Source organism: Canis aureus, chromosome 3 (genome assembly GCF_053574225.1).
Source record: "Canis aureus isolate CA01 chromosome 3, VMU_Caureus_v.1.0, whole genome shotgun sequence".
In the NCBI taxonomy this organism is placed as follows: Eukaryota; Metazoa; Chordata; class Mammalia; order Carnivora; family Canidae; genus Canis; species Canis aureus.
In genome coordinates, this window is record NC_135613.1 from 10,083,812 (window position 1) to 10,099,068 (window position 15,257).

At 43.6% G+C, this 15,257-nt stretch overlaps 1 protein-coding gene across 27 annotated transcripts in view; it reads left to right on the top strand.

Moving 5' to 3' along the window:
* ZFHX3 (zinc finger homeobox 3) overlaps positions 1 to 15,257 on the top strand; it is a 527,663-nt gene that overhangs the window by 73,962 nt on the left and 438,444 nt on the right. For 4 of the 27 annotated variants that reach the window (XM_077888884.1, XM_077888896.1, XM_077888877.1 and 1 more), the window contains exon 3: positions 4,539 to 4,678. The exons of the other annotated variants lie outside the window; for them this stretch is intronic. The gene's annotated coding sequence lies outside the window, so the exon portion shown is untranslated. The remainder of the gene's footprint in view (positions 1 to 4,538; positions 4,679 to 15,257) is intronic. 27 annotated transcript variants of the gene reach the window in all.

Sequence of the window (15,257 nt, forward strand, 5' to 3'; positions counted from 1 at the left end):
AATGTATTTGACCATTGCTGTTGTTGGGAATAGATTATTTCCAAGATTTTGGTATTAGAAATAATGCTTCAATGAGCATCTTTGTCTATATCAGGATTTCTCAACCTCAGCACCATTGACATTTGGGGCTGAGTAATTCTTTGTTGTAGGTGCTATTCTGTGCTTTGTAAGATATTTAACAGTATCTCTGGCCCCTACCTACTAGGGGTCAGGTACATACACCTGCCCACCAAGCTGTAATGATCAAACATGACTCCAGACATTGCTAAGATTCTCTTAGGGTTAAAATTGCTCCCCCTCCCAAGAGAGAACTACTGGTCCCTGTCTCTTCAGCTGAATGCAAAGGAAGGAGGACAGTGCACACAGCCTATCCCAACTGCAAAGAGTAAGGACTACATTGTTAATGAATTTTAAAACAATTAATAAAACCAACTGAAAACTTACCCATTTGTTTTATCATCATCGTGTCCCAATAATGTCAACAATGAAAATTTCCTTCCTACTGAGGTAGAATGCTCCTGTTTCTCTTCCATCACTACCACCCTCAATAGTTTCGCCATTGTCCCTTTTTTAAAAAAAAGTCCCAAAGCACACTGTTTATGTTCCGCCAAAGTTAGAGAATTTTAACAACACAGCTTTCTGGGTGAATTTTGCCTATATTTTTGCTTATAGCTCTCTTGTCGCAGATTTCAGACCCACTGGGGACAGAGCTAGGAGATACTTGCTCTACTCACAGTCATCTCGTCCCTCTGTTGGGTACTGTTTTCTTACTGGATCAAGTTCAAGGAGCCTTACTCCCTCTTCTCTTCAGGTGTGTTCTCTCTCTGGTTCTTGGAAACATATGCCTGAGGGTTTTGGGGCACTTCCCTAGTTTGCTAAAATATGCTTTCGTTATAATACTCCTCTGTTTAAAAATTATTTTCATTGCCTTTATTTCCTGCCAATCAAGTGTGAATATGCTTTAACCTGCCCCCTCCCAGACCATCAAACTGAATTTCCCACAATCCCTTGACAGGCCACGTCTGTTGCATAGACCCAGTCTCTGTGCTGCTCCAAGAGCAGACACTAGACTTGGTGGCTTCACCTATGTTGCTCCACTTCCTTGGAATGCCCTTCCTGTTTCCTACACAAATCCTACACACAGGAAACCTTTCTTGGGCTCTAAATCTCTCATTGATATTCTGCTTCTCTAAGCTCTTTCTTAAGTGATTTGTATCTTATCATATCATTTAGTATCCCTTGGCACTTAGCTTACCCATCTATGTATTTCTAATTATTTTAGTAACTTAGTCTTTTTTTCTTTTTCCTTTTTTAAACTGTGAATTATGCATACTAGTTTCCTGGTGTTCATTTCCCATCTCTCTCTCACTAAGCTGCTGCTGAACTTCAGTGGTCAGAAGTAACTCATGAAATTGTTCCCATTCTAGTTTTTTTTTTTTTTAAGATTTCATTTATTGGTCCAGGGGAAACATAGAGAGCTATGGAGAGACATAGGCAGAGGGAGAAGCACGCTCTTTGTAGGAAGCCTGATGTAGGACTCAAACCCAAGACCCCAGGATCATGACCTAAGCCAAAGGCAGACGCTCAACCACTGAGCCACCTGGGTGCCCCAGTAACTTAGTCTTATCTCAACAATTAGAATGTCTTACCCTTGAAAATCTTCTCAAAAACAAGTCTATAAATATTCAATAAATAGCTGCTTATAATTCGCTCTGTTCCAACATTACTTAACTTCCTCATTTCCTAGCTTAGCTCTATAAAATTCAGTGCAAGAATTAAAAATATGTGTTTGAGTCATTCAAATATCTTAATTTAACCTTAAAATTAAATTTTTAAACTTAAATTTAAAATTAAAATTAACAAGCTAGACATCCAAACCTAAATTTCCAAAAAAGTCCCAGAGTTTTCCATCACTTATCTATCTGGTAAGTATTTTCTGCAGGCATCAAATGACCCATAACTATCTCTAACAGTTCTAGCACCCATCCGCTGGCCCCTTTGGTTGTTTATATCCTTCAGCTTTCAAAGCCAAGCCACCATTTAGCACAGATTGCAGAAATCATGGGAGCTAGCAACTTCGCTGGCTAGAGTGCTGGCTCTACAGAATCAAGAAACTTCCTAAATTTTCTGTTTAATGTTCCCGTAAAGGTAATTACTAACCTTCTGGGTACCTGGTACCCATTTCCAAATGTCATCCCACAGTTCATTTTACATGAAAATAATACCTAATACTTCTTGTCATTTCCCCCAATTTTTCAAACTCTGAACTTTTAAGAAATTATCATCATTGCATTATGAGGGGGAGGAAATGAGGAAAAGTTTAAAGTTGAATTTTTAACAACCCAGAATACCAAGAAATCAAAAAGATGCCGTAGGAGGAGAAAAGATGGCCAAGGTGAGAAGGGAAGAAGAGAAGGATCTTGCATCTAGGTTTCACTTGATAGTCAGCATAGTGCTTTTGTGTCTCCATCTGTAGGTCCTGTTGCCATACTGCCACAGGGGTGCCCAGAGAGCATACTGGAACAAAATAAAGTTAACCTTGACTTGGTAACTGGCACAAGAGATTCAAAGGGCTGTCCTAGAAGAGACCAAATTCTATTCTGAGGATATGTTTTTGTAGAAAGAAGCAGATTTTCCAGTTTCAGAGAAACAAGAGAGTTCTTTTAAGTCCGGCCTCCAAAAGCTCCTTGACCAACAACCTTCCACACTCACTGTCCTCTTGGGGTCAGCCCAGATTGATTTAGTGATTAACTCCAACATTTTTCTGGCTTCTCCACTACACCAGCACATTTCAGGTTTCTAAATATAGGTCAACCCAGGCAATTAGGAGAGAGCTTCTGTTTTTGAAAGGTATTCAGCAGGCAGAAAGCCCAGTTTACAAATGAGTGATCATGTTTGGCCTCAGTTGACTTGACTGACAGGGACTGCTATATTCTCAGTGATGTGTTGGGATATATGAGAAACTTCCACAATTATTACATCAAAGACTATATTAACCATAAGAAACTTTACTTTCCCATCAAAAAGTGTATTTGTCACTGACCTTTATTAAGCACCTTCATTTTAGGTTTTGCCAGTTTTGTGATCTTGCTGCTCCTGTTGAATTGGAGAGAAACTGGGGTTATGTTGAGGGAACCCACAGTTCCACTTACCAGTTGGTCATGAGTAACTTAATCAGCAAAGGTTTCAATATGGTTTCCACCTCACTCCACACCCTTCTCTCCGTACTACCCTAAACTGGGAAATTGATCTCACTTCCTTGGGAAGCTAGAGATGATAATGTGGCCTTGACTCTGGCTGGGTAGGACATTATTTAGGAGGTCACCACTCCAGGCCAGTATTCTGCATAAACGGTCAGAGTCCATTTGGATGAGGCCTTGCAGCCTATCACTGCTGGACCCCAAAAGTCAATGGCCCCAGATCTGACCCTAAAAGAGAGTCTCAATGAGGCACTCTTGTCATTATCCCTAAATGAGATGATCATTTCATTTTGGAGAATTAGAAGTATTAAATGTGAATATTCAAACTACCACAATTTTTGAAGCTCCATCTTGATATTAATTTTGGAAAAAAAAAACATATGGAGACCCAAGAACAAAATATATGGGAACAAAGGAACACATGGACCCTCCCCTGGGTTTGGAGCCTGCATATACATGTTAGGGAAGGAGAGCAGTACTGTGCACATAAAAACTTGGTTGAACCTAAAACCTTGTTCAATGTATCGTCCAGCAGTGTCAGCAGCATCTGAGAGCCTGTTAGAAATGCAGACTCTCAGGACCCCCAGACTTACCGAATTTGCATTTTAAGATCTCTAGGTAATTCCTATGCACTTTGCAGTTGGTGAAACTCTGATCTAGAAAGCCACCAAAGTTTGGGTTTGGTCATCAGACTAGGATTATGTGGATTTCAATGCGCATAGATAGTAGCTAGGACTATACATTGTTCCTGTCAGGATACTAACTACATTTTCCCCTCTCTGAAGAGGAAGCAGCATACAAAATGAAATAATCTACCATTGTGAGATGTTAACATATCAAAGTCATATTTTCTTTCTTCCTTTCCTGTGCTCTCTCCCACTGTAATGGATATGGCTGGCACGTTAGTAATGCAGAAACTTCCTGGGACATGGGACTTTTCAAAGGGGCGGAAATTCCTGGGCATTGCGGTGGTGAATTTTGGCTTCAGCACTGCCAGAAGGTTTCAAGTTGCAGAGATGATAAAACATACCCGGCCATGTGGGCGCTCATTTCTAGCTGGGCAGAGACATGCGAGTCAGTGAAATCTGGGAGTCGACTGATTATAATTCCTAAGCTATAGTAGCGTCTTTCTTCCTCATCTTTAGCTTTCAGACTGCGACAACTCATCTTAGATGTCATCTCTAGACTATTTCTGATTCCATTGTCCTCTTTTCGTGGACCAGCTGCCTAGAATCTGACCAGGGCAGCAACAACCTAGCTGAGCCTCAAAACTAATTTCCATTGCCCTCCCTTGCCATGAATTATTGACTCAGGATGGGCTTTCCTCTCCTCCAACAGCTTTGCCTGGTAGAAACCCCTTTCTCCGACCACCCCAGGTGAATTGCTTCCTTCTTGAGGACTCTGAATTGCCTGGCTTATTCCTCCTTCCTCCCACCTAGTCACTGTGGTCACACTGGCGGCTCCTCCACAATTGTGAGGTAAGCTCCTTCCTGCCACTCTTGGGCCATTTTTCCTAGGCTGCCCTTTTTTTTTTTTTTTTAATTTTATTTTATTTTATTTTATTTGTGGTCTCTGTCATTCTGCCGGGGCAAGGGGGTAAAGAGATCTGACACTAAGTGCGGGGAAATGCTGAATCTGGAATCTATCTTCCAGACGGCACAAGAATAAAAATTCATGGCAGGACAGCAGCTGCTGACACACTCCCAAAGACATATTGCAGGTAGCATTATTTATTGTGGCAAGGAGTTCATAGAAGTGCTACCTCAAAGCACCCTGAGAGATCCTGAAAAGCCCATCTCCCATCACGTGAGGCAGATTTATGGGGGCTGCTCTTAGAGAGGTCAGGCGGTGCGGCTCAGGACGCGGCTCCTTCCAGAAAGCCTGGATTCCCTTAACATATTCAGTGCAGTTTGATTGGTTCAAAGGAGGGCTTGAGTCTGTAATGTTGACCATAAAATTGCAGTGACACGCTGCTTTAGATAAGAGGGCTGGAGGAAGGGGGCAGGGATGCAGCCAGCACAGGCAAGACCCGAGCATGCGTTCATATTTTAGGTTAATGTGCGGGAAGAGGATGGGGGATGGGACCGGGCGGATTAATGTTCACACAAAGGAAAACTGAAGCCACCAGCCTGGACACATCAGACACCCTGCCTCTGTCCACAGAAAGCCACATGCGCACAAACACATGGAGACATGCAGGGACCCGGAGGTACCACCCAGACTCCCCATTGTCCTGGAGTCACCAGGAGGAGGGGACTGCATTCCCCATGACCCTTCCCAACTAGATCAAGGGTCTCCCAGGCTCTCATCAGCCCTCTTGAAATGGTGTCATTCCCCACGCCGCTCACTAACCAGCCTTAGATGCGCAAATTCCCCATCCACACCCGTCACCGAGACACAGCTCAGCAATGAGCTGCTTGGACAAGCTCAGTGGAGCCCAGATTGGTGCTCCGGCGGCTGCCGGAGAAGGGCGCTGATTCCTCTTTTCTTGAAAGAGTGACATCCGGTCAAGCCAAGAGGCCGTGAAGGAATGACTTCCGTGCCTTTTCCCAAATCTGGGGTTTTAGAATTTCAATCAGATGGGTGAGCACCACTTACTGATTCCAGGCGAGCGTCTTCTGGATGAATTTGTTTATCCGGGTCAGTGTCTACTGGTAGTATTTCAGAGCCACCACATTTGTAGCCCAAATTCTTGGCCTTCTGTGGGCAGCTTGGTTAAGAGACTTAATTGCTGTCAACTTTCCACATCTGAGTTAGAGAGATGGACTGTACAAGGGGAAGAGATGGCCATCTAAATAATTGAGGTGATTATCTTTTTCTGAATTATTCAGCTAGGACCTAAATTGTCCTATAAATTCACAGAAAGGTAGGTTTTGGTTTGAATTATACAGATAATAGCCTTAATTCTTCACTTCACTCAATCCTGTAGGTCCAGTTGAAAAGTGACTCTTTCTTCCTTTGTTGAAACCGACATCATTTAGATTTTTGCATCTGCCTGTCTTCAGCTTCCTACCCTCCACCAAGTCTCTCTTCTGTCTTCTACGTGAGGCGTTTGGGCCATCCATCTTGGTTCGTGAGGTTGGCCTCTGGAGTGTGAACAGTGGGAGTGGGAGCCTAAAAATTGTTAAACTTACTAAGATGGAGAACCTCTTAAAATATATCTATTGCTTTTTCTCCTTCAGAACCCATTTCGAGACTCCCCATAATTTGCATCCCCTGCCAATCTCCCATCTCTCATCCATGATTTTTAAGATCGAAATCCCTCCCACTCTTTAATGTTGCCTGCTCACAGCAGATAGTCCCAGGCACTGTTATTTTTCTACTTGGATTCCAGCTCTAGCATCCTTGCAGGCTTTGTCCTGAGGGATGTGACCACTGACTTCGTCAAATCCAGGAGACCACTCGGAGACTCTGAGCACCACTGCTCAGATGGTCATCCTTGCCCATTGGCCTAAACAGTCGCTCCTCCGAGCACCACTGTTGACCTCCTGAGGTCCAACGCTTGACCTCATTAATACAAAAGGGGAGAAAGCTAAGTGAATGTTTTCACAGTCGCCTTTTTCTGCAGGCCACCTGGAGGTTATCAAGGCCAGAGGCTGCTTTCTAGTTCATAAACCTGTTAGGGTATTCGGAGTCATGATTCTCTTATTCAACTGTCTGTGCTTTTCCTTGGGACAACTAATCCCTCAGCGTGACTGGTGGAAGCCGCAGTATTGATTTCTGTGTCTCTCTAAACCTCAGTTGTGTTCAACGCTTGTTAGACATCTGAAGGAATATCCAGTGGGCTCTGGGGGCAATTTGAGAGCGAGGCGCAATAGGCCCGCTCTTAAGAGAAGTTTCTGTAAGGTTGCCGGGCAAGCCAATTGAATAAAATGAGAAAGAGAGGGGATGGAGAGGATGAGAGGGAAGAGAGGAGGGTAAAAAAGAGAAAGAGGAAAGAGAAAGAGAAATGAGAGAAATAGGAGGGGAGAGAGAAGAAAGGAACGAAAGGAGGGAGAAGAAAGAAAGGGGACTCTGTCTCCGCTAATAGGAATCTTAAAGGATTTTCATCTTTTCTGCTCCTTTCCATCACAACTCTCCCTTTGTTAATAAAAAAGCGCTTTTCATTTTCTGATCAGCTCCAAATGAAATGAGAGGGTGTCCACATGTGTGGCTGGTGCAGGCGCAAGGGGAATTGCCGAGGGCGTGGCCTTGTGGCTTCTATGTAAATAGGGAGGGCGTGACCGCAGATGCACCTGCCGGTGATTTGAAGCCTGGAGAAAGGTTGATGCAAAACGCAGGGTTCTCTTCAGGGTTACCACATGCTTGAAAGATGAATGCTTCTCATAACAAGAACAACAACAAAAGCACTGGAATATGATTTCATTGCAGGAATTATAATCTCAAAGTGGAAGACTGGCTCACTGCAATAAGGCATCAGAGACTTGGCAATGATTTTCCACTGTCATTCAGTAAGAATGTCATTCGCTTCTTTAACATACCTAGGTTGTAAAGCCTCTAGGTCAGTCTAAGTTCTCAACTGGGGGCAATTTCGCACCTCCCTGCCCCTCCCTCTCCAAAGGACATTTGGCAATGTCTGGAGACATTTTCCATTGTCATGATTGGCGCATGCTACTGGCATTTAGTGGGTAGAGGCCAGGGAAGCTGTTAAACACCCTACAATGCACAGGAGAGCTCCCCCCACCCCCCACGACAAAGAATGGTGCAGTTTGAAATGCCATTACAGCCAACGTTAAGGAACCCTGCCTCAGCTCTGAAAAAAATATGATTTCCCATTTTTTTCTGCCGTATTTGCTTCCCACTTCTACCTAAGACATTTCCTCAGCCAGTAGTATATGATAGCTACCTCTAGGGAATTAAAAAAAGGAAAAAGAAAAAAGAAGGAAAGACAAAGATGCTTTTCTGTCCAGGCCACACTTATCAAACCTCTCTGGGGATAAGGCCCAGGAATCTATACTTTGAAAAGTCATCCATGTGATTCTTACAATCAGATCTGAGGATCCTAGAAAAAGATAGGTAGCCCTTTCAAGAGGCTGTCGAGTGTGAGAGCACATGTCCAGATTGCTTTTCAATCAGAAATCTATTTCCTGAGTTCTAGAATCGGAGGAAGGTTGACCAGCCTGACACAGCCCAGAACAATGCAGCTCCATCTTATGGATGCTGTAGCATTAAGTCTCATTTCTCTACCTAAGAATCATATTCTGCTCCAGCATGAGTGTTTCGGACTCTTCCCAGCATCTTGCCTTCCTGAGCTGGAAACGCCTGGACATTGGTCTGCAAAACCCGAGAACTCTTGGCCATTAGAGCCCCTGTGTGCTGGGGCCCAGAGCCACCTGCAGGCCATGCCAAGATTACCTTCATTGTCAGGGCTCTCCAGGTAGAATTTAGAGGAGTCTGTTCAAATGTTCACAAGCTATTTGGACCACATCAGACCCGGCCTCCGAAATGGCTTCCTCATGTCTTTGTCTTCTAGCGTGGGGCTTTTGGAGGGGTCCTTTGTCCTACCAAGTGGCTCTAGGAATATATTTGGGAAAGAACAATAGCAAAGGAATCATACCAAGCTCATTAACAGAAAAAAGGCAGAGCAATTCATGGTATATAATAGTCAAAATAGAGCAGAGACTTCAGATGATACCATGGATCAGTAAGATTTATAAAATCCATTTCTGCCACTGAGAGGAAGGAGAGAGAGAGAGAGATTAGGAGATTACTCCAGTTGTTAGTGATACTTGTCATAGTCCTCTGCTTGCTGGGCCTGTGGAGAGCTGACTTGGAAGCACAAAATGCTTCCCATCACTTTCCCTTTGCTTCCTTAACTCCTGTGAACCTGGTGGTCCCTAGAATGTGCACAGTGGAATACAGGGCAGCTTGCATAAATAGGGCCAAATGGTCGACCCTTGCTGGGCCAGCCTCAGTCTGCCCCTCCTAAGCTGAGACGTTTTATTGGTTTCCCTCTTCATCTGCAGCATGGGCTCTTGCCCCTCCTCATTATCATTACCTTTCCGAGACTCGAGCCTGCCCCTCATCAAGATTTATATCGCCACATTCATTAGGTGATACAATACTGTCAACAGAATCAGCAGTGGCAGCAGCGGCCTCATTATCTCCGTGGTTAACCCCTGCCTCCCCAGTGCTGGGCCCTGTCAGGGATTTTAAATTCAAATTAAATTTTCATGCGGCAGCTTTGATGTTGGAGGTAGAACTGCCTAGTCAGGAGGTGGCTGGGGGAGGAGATGCTATTGTTACCTTACCTCTCCCTCTCAGGGGCTCCAAGCAGCACGTCCTCAGAAGACATTCTGGCTTTGCGAGGGACTCAACAGCACATTCTGCTGCTGGAATTTATTTTGTTTTCTGGTTGGAATAAGATATTAAGGAGGATATATCTCAGAGATCTATAGATCATACCAGATTGTCTAAGGACTGGAGTATTTGGGTCCAGGTGCTCTATGAGACCCTCGGGGCCAGCTAAGGGATCCCAGCCTGTAAAATAATAATCATCATAATTTAAATTCAGAGAGGAAATTAGTCACTTTCGAGACTTTCTGACATGAGAAAGAAATAGCACCCTTTTTTGGATCTTTATCTCCTTGTAGCTGTCTGTGGGTACCCAGATGTTGGTATGGTTCAAGATATCAAAAATACACATAGTTTTGATCTTTGTGCATGTATGCACTAAAGTTAAGTTGTCCCAGGCATACTTGAAGCACTGCAAAGTCCAGAGTTTATTTTGGGCATCGTTACAAAGTAATAAAATGAATTTTCACTCTGGAACTGGCATATGGTAGATACTTGCCAAACATTACTTTCTCCTCCACCTACTGCATCTAACCACACACACACACACACACACACACACACACACACACCCCTGCCCTCCGCCCATGCCTTTAGAGTGATGATCCTCAGTAAAAACTTGTCTGCTGGCCTGGCTTGTATCCTAATAGCATCCCAGCTGGCCATTTCAATCACATGGTAAGGCCCAGAAGCCTAAAATATACCCTGTGAGCTTTCTACCTAATTGCCCTCTATAACAATCAGCAACAGAAATGGTTGATTGAAGGAGTAGACCTAAGTAAGGTCTAATATTAATTAAGTTCTCACTATGTGCCAGGCATTATGCTAAGTGCTATCTCATCTTATTTATCCTGCCCCACAACCCCACATGGTAAAGTTATTATCACACAATTTTCAAAGGAAGGAACAGAGGCTCAGAGAGGTTCTGTAACTTGGCCAAGGTCACATAATAAAAGAAAGGTTTGGAACCTCTCCTGCCCTGTCTTCAAAGCCTATGCTCATTCTCCCTCTACTGCTTCTTGTTTCTCTCTTAAAATGAAGAGTTCACCTTGCATCAGATCCACATCTGTCCTCTTTGACTTCCGCATGCTAAAGAAAGTGAGTTGCAGCTGGAAGTCCCACCTGTAATAGTTTAGCTTTCATTTACCTCATACTACTTACTCAAGTCCCATTATACCTAAGGGTAAAAACAGGGATCATGTATATGTTATAGGCATACATATCTGTAGCAAGCCTCTCATGTCTATGTAAGAGGACAGGATGACCAGTTGTCTCAGGAGTGGCAGTGCCTCTCCACACTCACGTGAGTTTGCCCTAGAACTAGCACCTACATTACTAAGCACTTGGGCTTTGAGACCTGAGTTTGCCTCTCCACAGCTTGCTAGCTCAGTGACCCAGGGCAAGTACTTACCCCTTCCCAACCTCAGTTCCCATATCTAAAAAAAAGGGGGGTGGGTAATAGTCCTTCCTGCTTCACATGACTATGACAAAGTTAATGAGATGGTGCATATATAAAGCATTTTGAATTGTGCACGGCCCATGGTAGATGCTCACGAGACATTTATTATCATATTACCATTTTACCATGGTTGAAATCATTAGTACTAGTATTTAGTCCTAGGCAAATCAGTGCAAAGAATCTATGCAGAACTAAGACCCAGTACGTAACAGCTTGTCTTGGATAACTGATCAAGGGCATGGATTCTATTTAGTCATCTCGTTGAATAAGGGACTGAGAAACAGAGGGGGTAGGAAGCAAGAAGGAAACCATTAACAGAATTGTTGTCTGATAAATTTGTTAGATTTTTTAATGTATGAGTCAATCCTGAACATGCTAAAAGAGTAATTTTCTAATTGTGCTGATATATATTATCTCCACATTAGAACGGCACTGTCTGTTCTCAGATATATTTGCAGAGTGAGCCCTAGAAATGCAGCTGTTTTGTGTTAATTTCCCACATCGAGGGTATAGAAGGCCCATTAAAGTTCTCTCATGCTTCCTTCCCGGACTTTATTTCCGCAATCTTCATAATTCAGTTGTAACATTGCACTTACGCATTATCATACAAGGTCTTGGCTTGTAGTGATGTTTTTAAATGAGAGAATTTGGACATTTTTATGCTTTTTCAGTTATGTCTCTTAAAATGAAATTTCATAAGCATTTAGCTGGTAATATGAACCAATTGCCTGAGTTATTTCCAAACACAGAATACAGAGGTCAGGATACTATGGTTTGAAACACACACACACACACACAGGATTGTAATGAAAGGCCTAAGACTGTGAGCCTCTCTGAGGATAATGTATGAATGGTGGCTAAACCAGGGGAGCCCATTCCGGGAGTCACAACAGTGGCTGGGACACCATTCCTGGTGTCACTGCAATAGGAAAGGGGCAACGAGCCACAGGCAGCTGCCTCACATTGTTGGGAGTGGGAGAAAGCCACTTCCTGCAAGAGGTCCCTAACAGGCAAAGGCCAGCCAGGCAGGGCTTTTGGCTCCCTCTGCCACCACCCTTCTTGCCCCTGCACCTCCTGCCCCACCACAATCCCCTGCTCTCCCAGTCCCTTGGCCAGATGTGAAAGGGCAACCACTGCCTTGTTATCCCAGGCCCCTGTCCCACCCAGTCCCACTCCACCCTTGCTCTCACTCCTTGCTCTCACTAACCCCTCATCAGCCGCTTCGCTGCAGCCTCCTGCCTCTGCCATTAACTGAAAGGCAGATGGCTTTGCTGACATCCTAAATGTTGTTACCTAGCTCTGGAAATAGAAAACGAGCAACCCTAAGGACATGGCACATTATTCTGGGGGGATTTCAAACATCACACAAAAAGGTTGTGGAATTCCAGAAAATGTGCTGAAACCCAGTCATATAGTTGGAGCTTCATTCTTAGAGCCGGCGAGAGAGGTTTAATAAGCACAGCAATTAAGCCTTCAGAAAATTCACACTTTTCTTTAGATACTTCCTGCAGACTTCTTCCTCCAGTTGATACCAAAGCCTAGACACGGGTGAGTTGTGTTTCCTAGCAATTTGCCAATCATTCTCTAGTGTAAGTGCCAGTGAGGGTACTGGACACAGAAAAAGAGAGAAGCAAAGATTTTGAGTGGTCCCCCACCTGGCTCAATCCCTAGACAGTCAAGGCTCGTTGCTCTTAGAAAAGTATGGCTGTGCGTGTTAAGACTAATATTCATCCACCAAAAAAAAAAAAGAGAGGATCCGCACTTTTGCCTCTTCCATGGCTAACACACCTCTCCCATTTGGGTTCCTTGCTCCCAAGCCTGTTGCAAATCAGCACACTACTTAATGATCTCTTGTGTTCTCCTGTCTCCAAAAAAAGTATAGGATCCAGCCACCTACTTTCTCGTTTTAAGAATTTGGGCTGATGTTTGTAGAAAATATAAGGATGATCGACCTATCACCACTGTAGGTGGAGGGATTGCTTATCTAGGGAGAGACTTTGAGGCTCACGGTGTGGCATCCATCACTTGGGCGATTTTATCCCTTTCTGGGAAGATGTGATTCTCAACCTTATGGGCTAGGAAACTGATGTTACCCATGTTCTAGGGATAAGCCCTCCTCTTCTCAAGGACAAACACTCTTAAACAAATGTGTGAAATAAAACAAGGGCAGTTTACAATCTTACAATAAAAAATATAATCCATTATAATAAATATTCAAACACATCCAGCTGTTTTTGTCACTAAAAATAAAAGTACCTGGGAACCCAAGTCATCATCAAAATATAAATGTTTTAGGGGCACCTAGGTGGCTCAGTCAGTTTAAGCGGTTTTTTTTCTTAAGATTTTGTTTATTTATTCATGAGAGACAGAGAGAGGGAGCGAGAGAGAGAGAGAGAGAGAGAGAGAGAGAGAGAGAGAGGCGGAGACCTAGGCAGAGGGAGAAGCAGGCTCCGTGCAGGGAGCCCGATGTGGGACTCGATCCCAGGTCTCCAGGATCAGGCCCTGGGCTGAAGGCGGTGCTAAACCGCTGAGCCACCCAGGCTGCCCAAGTGTCTGACCCTTGACTTTTTAGCTCGGATCATAATCTCAGGGTCATGAGATCGAGCCCAGAGTCAGGCTCTGTCCTCAGTAGGGAGTCTGCTTGAGATTCTTTCTCCCTCTCCCCAGCCCTTTCCATGCACTCGCCCTGACTCTCTCTCTAATAAATAATCATAAGTATATTTATATATTATCTATATATAAATGTGTTATTTTGTAGTAAGAGGCAGCTGTCCCAAGACCAAAATTCACAGAGTTGTAATGCTGAGCCCATTCTTATGGGAATTTCTACTTGGACAACCAAGGAATAATCCAAAGGTTTTCTAGGGAATCTTCTCACTATTGGTTTCATGTACCAATAGCAGAAAATAGAGTAGAATAAAATATGGGACATTAAAGATACTGAAATCTCATATGTACTATTTATAGTCATTCCTGGCTTTCATCTAAACTCATACTCCCCTTCCCAGAAATTTCAATGATCTCCCTGAAAATCAGTCTACCTTTACCCTGTTGGTGTTGGATCCTTACTTAAGGGTGCTATGAGTTGGTTTCAGCTTTAATAGGATTCAAAGCCTCTTTCATAACCTTGTTTCCTAAATTTCTCATCAACTGTGACTCTTGGTATTATGCAAGAGTTCTCAAAAATCCTAACCTTATAATGGTTTATCACACCTGCCTATGGCTCCTTTCTCTGCCCCATCTCCCCACCTCAAACCTGTGTTCTTCCTCTCTGAAGATTTGCCTATGACACATACCAGCTGGTTTTTAAGGCTGATGCTACCTTTGGACACAGTGTGGTATCTGTCCCTTTTTGTTACAGAATAGTAAGAATGACTTCTCTCTGGAGGCCACATGCTTCCGAGGGAGACACCATCCTTGGATCCCAGCAGTGTTGTCTTGTCTCCTTCTAAAATTCTCAGTGAATACTCTGTCTTCCGTTTTTAAAATTCAGATCCCCTACTAAACATACCAAAAAGTCCTGACTTTCAGCCTGAGGAATACTTTCCATTTTCAACCTATTACACAGACTAAGATGTCTTGGGATCTAAGTTTTCCAGGCTCATGTAGCCAGCCCCAACCATACACAACCTTATTGGTGACCTACCAGATATCACGCTTTTCTTCTCTGTACCCCACACAGACATACACAAGCATGCAATAAAGTATCAAGAGTCAAACAATTCTGCTTAGATGCTTCAGGAAGACTTGGAAAGAACTGATGGCAACAATTGGTTTTTGATTATTGCCCAGTTCCCTCCAGAATTTAAATATTGTGAGTGAGTTCTTATTTTGGCCTCTTAGAAGTGTTCTATTAAAAATGAAGCCTGGGATGCCTGGGTGGCTCAGCAGTTGGGCATCTGCTTTCAGCTCAGGGCATGATCCTGGAGTCCTGGGATCAAGTGCCACATTGGGTTCCCTGCATGGAGCGTGCTTCTCCCTCTTGCTCTGTCTCTGCCTCTCTCTGTGTGTGTCTCTTATGAATAAATAAAATATTAAAAAAATAAAAAATAAAATAAATTAAATGAAGCCTGGCAAATCTGTAACTCTTAAATATCAGAATGTTCTAGATTTGGGCTGGATATTAAAGCTGCAGACACTTCAATGCCCCATCACGCAGGACTAGGGAAAGCTGGAACTTATTTGCAGTCTCTGAATCCCATTATTAATAGGTCTGACAAGACCATCTCCCTCAAAAAAATTCTGCATCCCCAAGGCCACACCCTATTCTGTACTCAGTAAGGTATACTGATCACCAGATAAGG